The 7,513-nt window shown below is 39.5% G+C and overlaps 1 protein-coding gene and 1 long non-coding RNA gene across 4 annotated transcripts in view; both read left to right on the forward strand.

The window, feature by feature from the left end:
• LOC125486590 overlaps positions 1 to 730 on the forward strand; it is a 1,854-nt gene extending 1,124 nt beyond the window's left edge. The window contains exon 3 of the long non-coding RNA XR_007265238.1: positions 672 to 730. This is a non-coding gene — a long non-coding RNA (uncharacterized LOC125486590). The remainder of the gene's footprint in view (positions 1 to 671) is intronic.
• fmnl1a (formin-like 1a) overlaps positions 1 to 7,513 on the forward strand; it is a 294,620-nt gene that overhangs the window by 26,953 nt on the left and 260,154 nt on the right. The window lies entirely within an intron of this gene.

Below are 7,513 nucleotides of genomic sequence, written 5' to 3' on the forward strand. Positions count from 1 at the left end.
TTATTGTTAATTTTGTTTATTGTTAATTTTGTTTATTGTTAATTTTGCCTTTGTTTATTGTTGCCCATTGCTTACCTGGACTTATGTTTTTTTTTTGTCTGGATGAAATTCAGCACCATTAGGAGAAAACTGGGGGAGAACTATTCAGAAGACCAATCGAGGGAATCAGTGTGAATTAATTAATGTTGGATGAATCCTGGGTTTTGAAAGGGATTGAATGGCCTTCGGATGAGCAGAGGTTATGTAGCTCACATACTCTGTGAAATATAGTTTTCTTCCTGAGTCAGATGTATTTGTGGAATTAATGAGTACAGCTGGAGAGGGAAGAATTAAGATAATTAGCAGAATGTTTCTTTTTGAGAGATGCATGGTTTTATGATCTGGATGCACAGCTTGAAACGGTAACTGCTGGAAGGAAATTGTATGAATACTTGAAAAAACAATTGCGAGGCTATAGACAGAGGTTGGGGAAATGGAACTCATTGGGAGTCACTTACAAAGAACAAGCACAGGCTTGAAGGGTGGAATGGCCTATATTTGTGCTGTGTTTTTGTATAATTATCCAGCATTGGATTGAATAACTGGCTGATATCCAGAAATCTCACAGTGGGGATCCTAACAGACAACTAATTAATGCATCTCAAACTATTCTCACAATTGTTTTTGTGAAGGTTCCTCTTCATACAGCGAGGATTTCAGAAAGCAGTGTTCATGTATCACAGCCTTCAAGGTGAGAGAATCTAATCCTGCTCTTTACTAAATATCTTGTTTTCTTTATTTGCTCCTCTCTCCTGAGTGGCTTTTATTTCTGGAGTTGTTATTGTATTGGATTTATGTGCAGCAATTGATCAAAAGATGAATTCCGTTGGTGGTGTACTTTAGACAGACTGCGTTTTTACAAATGTTCACCTCACTCCTTGGTGCAAATTGAGTATCTACAGTAGGATTGAACATTGGTTCTCGAAATGTAAATTGCCTGTTTTGGACTGTGAGGCTGTTTGCAATCTAATCTGTCTGTCTAAGGCCTGACCTTGAGTGGATTGAGAAAGGGTGAGTATGATGGGCAGTATCAGTCTAGCCTTTCTGCCAGTGCTGCAATTCAGTGTTAAATTCAAGTCTGTAATTGGGTAACAAATGATTTACGAGGAGAATTTTATTCTGATCGCTTCATGTTTTAGTTGTGAGAAAAAGCAAACTTGCAGTTTTGCAGAGTCTCATCATGCCCTCTGGATGTCCCTAAGCACTTTACAAGAAAGGATTATTTTAAGAAATCGTTTTAGGCAGGCACACAAACCAAGCAATTTTTGTGCAGTAAGACTCCATAGATAATAAATGAAGGAATGATTTTGTACATTGCGATAGTTTTTATTAATGTTGGATAAGGGATACGTGTGAGATCCTAGACCTTTTTGGATAGAACCACGAGAGATTTTAGATCTGCATGTGTAATCAAACAGGACCTTGGGCTAAAATCCAAAATGTGACATACGCGGTTGCATAGTAAATTCTGTCCGATCCAATATCAATGCCCAAATTGCTCCACTGATGACCAGTACCTGTTTTGTATCTTGATATTTAAAGAAGCCAAAGATTAATGTAAAGATCAATATAGAGGCAGATAAGCCCAGGATGAATAGTTTAAGTTGTAGTTGGAATTTCTAAGTCATTCATTAAAGTCAGATTGTAAATTTGAGGTTCTAAACATTGTGTAACATTAGATATAGTAAATGTGGAAAGGCTATTTAAGTCAGCTGAAATCAGGAGGACTGTGGGAAATGTATATAAGGATGATATTAGATATCAGCAGGTATTTGAACAAGTTTCCAGAAGGGCTAGTGAATGCACTTTCTTCAAACAATCAAAAGGGAGCTATTAAGTGTGCCTAACAGTATTGCACATCGAAGGTTGTTGGGTTATTGAATGGGGCTGTTCTGCTTACTATGGTATCAAGGATCTTGTTTCTTTCATGGATCAGAGAGGAAGTTAAGAGATTTACCTTGCTAGATTGGCATGAGGTTTTTTGTTTTCCCCGTTTTTTTGCCTTTTGCAGAAGTTTGTGATGTTGGAGGAAAGGAGGATGGGTCGGATGAGAGTCCTGTGTGTGTACATTGCCTGGTAACACTATGGAAACTGCCATCCTTACCTACATGTGATTCCAAACCCACAGCAATGTGGTTGACTCTTAATTGCTCTTTGGGTAATTAATGCTGGTCTGACCAGTGATACCCATATCCTGTGAGTGAATTTGAATAAAAGTATAGAAAGCAGTTTGGAAGGCAAAGATATGTTGGCTTTCATTGAAAAGAGATTGGGGTACAAAAATGATCGCTTCATGTTTTAGTTGTGAGAAAAAGCAAACTTGCAGTTTTGCAGAGTCTCATCATGCCCTCTGGATGTCCCTAAGCACTTTACAAATAAAGGATTATTTTAAGAAATCGTTTTAGGCAGGCACACAAACCAAGCAATTTTTGTGCAGTAAGGCATCTTCTTATAATTGTATGGGACTTTGAGACCACACCTGGACTATTGTGTGCAGTTTTTATCTCCATATTTCAAGATATATTTATTCTTGCATTGGAGGCAAATATTCACGAGATTGGTCCATGGAATGAAAGGATTGTTCTATGATGTGAGGTTGAATAAATTGAGTCAATGGAATTTAGAGAATGAGAGATTATCTCATTGGACCATGCAAGATGTTGAAGGGCTCGACAGAGATGAGATATGATGTTATTTCTGGAGGCTGATCAATCTAGAACATGGGCGCACTGTTTCAGGATAAGGAGTCAACCAATTTGGACTGAGATGAGGAGAAATTTCTTCATTCTCTAGCCCAGAAGTTGGTGGATGCTCCAACATTGAATATACTTGAAGCTGCAATAGATAGAGTTTTGGCATCTCAGGAAAATGAGGGATGTGGGAGGAGAATTGGAAAAGGAGTCGAAAACTAAGATTAGCCATAACGATACTGAATGTGAAGCAGGTTCAATGGGCTGTGTACTGTGCTCCTGCTCCTACCGTATGTGTTCTGATACTGTATTAATGTATCAAGATTGTAAATATACTTCATTGACATTTTTGTGACATTGTATTATTCTGAGTTGTACAATAGACTGTAAATGCAAGATTTTTTTTCTGTTTATCCCTAATGTGTCGAAGGAAGATGCTGTCCTATTCTGTCTTCATGATACTCAGGGCACCTCACCCTAGTCAGCTGTGTTCCCAAGTAGGTTAGCCATGGAAACTGAGTAGAATTTTTGATGATGGAAGCACCTTGGCTGAGCCCTAAGTTTGTCTTTGGACGATGCACCATGCTCGTACTAGGCAATGGAATCTTCCATGTGTTGCCATTTCCTTCAGATGGTTAATGTATGCTTGTTTATCCTCCCTTACCCTCACAACAGAATTGTGGTCATGTGTAACTGTGGGCAAGTGGTGTTTGTACTGGAAATGCGGGATCCTGTAGATCCAACAGATCCAAAATGAGGAGTAATTGTAAAAGTATCTTTAATGTCACATGGATAATGAATGGAAATGAAAACTGTGACTGCTTTCTTTTAGCTCCTTGGAGAAGGTCCCTCATCGCCATATAGGTTAATAGCTGCAACAGCACAGAACCAGGATCAAATGTCGAACCAGCCTTGTGTGTATTAAAAAAAGCATCTGCTGCTGGTGTATGAGTTCATTTGTTAATGGCATTTAACATAGCCTCAGTAGCCTCAATCATTTTCAGCTCCTGTACAGTGTCTTGAAATGAAGAAAACTGCTTTTGTGGGCTTCTATCCGAATCATGAGCTAAATGCCCAAAGGCTCTCGTTCCCCTGTGATTCAAAAGACAATCCTTGGTTCAGAAACTGGGGAGGGAATGACAGCGGCAGTGGGGCCTATCTTTGCAAAGTGACTTAATAAAGTTAGTATTCATTCAATGTGAATTTTAATGTGTGAGAAAAGCACCTCGAGGGGTTGCCTGTCTCTAGTCAATACCCATTTGGATTCAGCCAATTTGTAGTCAATGAGGGAGAAAATGTATACTTTGTAAAATTATATGACAGAATTGTTTTGAGAACTCTCTCTTCCAACAACCCCTCTCAGCCACACCCACATGACCTTAGAGAAATCAGAACTAGACTTAATCCTGCCTTACTCCAGATCCTAACCTGCCTAGTTTCCAACTAGTTTCACTAGTTCATCATCAGGCGCAACCCCCTCTACCCCACTATATCCATTAATTTTCCCACTCCTGATAGATGCTGCATTTACTCTCATATCCTAACTCTCAAATCAATACAGATGAAGTCGAGAGGGGAGGTCTAAGTCTCTGGCTGTGGTCATAATGTAGCCTTAAATTGTGACCCTAGCATATTTTCTCTGGTCTATAATTAAGATGCCTTTTCCTGGTCCTGCATTAATAAGCCCTAGATAACCAAACTTCACACAAACAATTTTACAGTCTGTTTCAGTCAACCAAGCTCTGATTTACCTGCACTTCACTCAATTTAGTCTACTTGCTCACAATGCGGTCTCTTCTACATTGGGAGACGAAATGCATTCTGGGCAACTGCTTTGCGGAACAGCCATGTCCTGTCGGCAAAAACGACTCCTGGTGAATGTTTCTGCCTTGGGACTGCTGTAAGGCCCAGCAAAGCTCCAACGCAAGCCAGAAGAACAGTTTCTCATTGTCTGCTTGGGACCATCCAGCCTTCAGGACTCAACATCGAGTTCAGTAATTTTAAGGCCAGGACACCTCCTTCAATGTTCTTTACCCACCCTCAAACCCCTCGCCCTGTCATCACATGGGCTGTTTTCATCTTAGACAACCCATTTTCACTCACTAATGGTCCCAATTAGCAGCTTTTCTTTCTTCTGGGCTCACCATTATCCATCCCTTTGTCTGCTCAACCACTGTTTTCTGTCTCTGGGGTCCATCTTGACCCATTGTTTACTGGCCCCTAACCCCATCCGTCTTCAACATGTATACCACTTCTACCTAGCTACAGTCAGTTCTGAAGAAGGGTCACTGGACCCAACTCTGCTTTCTCTCTCCACAGATTCTGCCAGATCTGTTGAGTCTCTTCAGCAATTTCTGTCTTGTCTTGTGATGTAATGGTATTAGAGAAGGATACAGAGAAGCCCTGAACTTTATTCATTTTTATGGATTTTTGTTCCAGACCCTGACAGTGTGTTGGTAGGAAATGAGGAAAGCTGTCAATGCACATTTGGAATGGACAATGTGGCTCAGCCTCATGGTGCTTGTGAATTATCTTGCTCTTGGTCATTAATCTCTATTGGAAACAGAATTTTTTTTATGTAATGGCTTCCAACTTCTTGACGTAAAGTTTGAAGTGCAACAGACAACTTGCACAGAACAAGGGTCCCACAGTTGTCAGTTATTTCATGGAAATGGGGGCATGAGTGGCAAGGATTTGTTGCCCATCGCAATTGATGTTGAACTGAGTGGCTTGCTGGGCTATTTTAGAGGGCAGTTAAAAGTCAATCACATTGATCTCTATTGGCACCTCCTTGGCAGCTGTAACATTGTATCCTGCACTCTGTTCTATTACCCTGATGCACTTGTATAGTACGATCTGCCTGCAAAGCACATAAGAAAACACTTTTCACTGTACCTTGGTACACGTGACAGTGATAAATCAAGTCAAACATTGCTGTGCATCTTGAGTTATATGCCTGCTAGACAAGAATAGAATGGCAGCTTTGCTTCTCTGAAGGATAGGTATTAGTGAACCGGATGGGTTCCTAATCAACATCGGTCAGTATTAGATGAGCTAATCTTAAGTAAATTCAACCTTCACCATCTTCTTTGGCAGGATTTGAACCCATGATATCAGAACATTAAGCTGGGCCTCTGCACCACTACCTTTAATGATGTTGGTTAAGGAATAAATATTGATTAGGACATTGGCACAAACTTAACTGTTCTTCAAATAGCATTTTGGGATCTTTTATACCCACCTGAGATGCTGGTGGACTTGTAATTTAATGTCCTGTCTAAAAAATGATCCTCAAAACAGTATTCCTTCAAATCCAGGCATTTGTGACAGTATCTCAGTTTAAACTCATCTTTTGTTGGCAGATTGAATAAATCAATACCTAATAAAACACAAAATAAAATGTCTCAGTGTTAGAGAGGACACTGGTTTTTAATGAACATGCAATGTCTTTGAAACAGTGTAAGTTCTAGCCATCAGTCAAGTTATCAACGATTTTACTGGGCTTCTCTCTCCATTTATTCGGGTGTCTGCCTTGGATTCTTGAGATTTTGCAATGCCTGTAGTTTCAATGATGCCTTTTAATTGTATGCGACTGCCTGCACATTTGAGAAAATGATATTTTTCACTGACTATCTGCAGGTGAAGGAGCAGTGAATCCAGGTTTGGGTTCACATTTTTTGGTCCAATTTGCAAAGTGACACAGATTGGATTAGATAGATTATCTTGACTGAAAAGTGCCTTTGAACAAGATAGAGAAATAAGAAGGCATTTCCACATGATCTGAATTTATAAAATTGCATCTAAGTTTCCATGACAGTTGCTAACTCTATTGCATTGCTGCTCTGAACTTGCAGGTTTAGTTACATATTTTGGACCCTTGTTTAAATGGTTTCATTGATGGACTTACAGACATTCTGTGGAACCTAACTTTTTTTTCAAGCTGATGTAGGGAATGACTCAGAAGATGAAAGATGCACAAATGAAAATTTATGATGGGAGGGTTAGAGTGATTTTGCAGCAATACTTCGACAAAAGGAATCTTGGTGAAAGTCTAAATAGATTGTGCAGAGCACAGCTGATGTGAAAGAGCAGGAGCAAAGAAAAGGGACATTGAGAAGTTAGAGGATGGCAAGTTAGAATTTCAAAACAAAATTGTAGCAGGAGGGAGGAAGCAAAGTTATTTTCTTGTCTGTAAAGTATTTTGGGGCATCCTTACAATATGGAAGTTGTTATATGAATGAACTTTTTAAAAAAATATTTTCGTTCTTTCCTCTTTCACTCATTTTCTTTCTCTTTCATTCTCCGCTTTTAGAATAGGAACTGCCTTTTGTTTTGTTTGCCCTACTGAGAAATATATGCTTTACCTAACCCTGCTTCTAAAGCCACTATCATTTTTCCTATTTATCTGATGAAATCGACTGTTACTTATACTTGAATTTAAAATGGAGACTAATTTTTATCCTCATGCTTGATCCAAGATTCCCAGACTTACTCCTGGCATATCAGGAAAAGAAAAATGTAGACTTTTTTTTATAATCCACATCTGAAAGAGGCACTAGACTCTTCATCTATGCAAAACAAGGCACCTAATAATTGGTGAAGCCCTTCTCCAACATTGGTTTGCTGTCAGGCAGGCAGAACCATTGAGCGTTGCACTCAGAACACAGGAAAGCAATTGTTTCAGAGGTAGTAGGAACTGCAGATGCTGGAGAATCTGAGATAACAAGGTGTAGAGTTGGATGAACACAGCAGGCCAAGCAGCATCAGAGGAGCAGGAAAGCGGA

Source organism: Rhincodon typus, chromosome 30, assembly GCF_021869965.1.
Source record: "Rhincodon typus isolate 14 chromosome 30, sRhiTyp1.1, whole genome shotgun sequence".
NCBI classification, from domain to species: Eukaryota; Metazoa; Chordata; class Chondrichthyes; order Orectolobiformes; family Rhincodontidae; genus Rhincodon; species Rhincodon typus.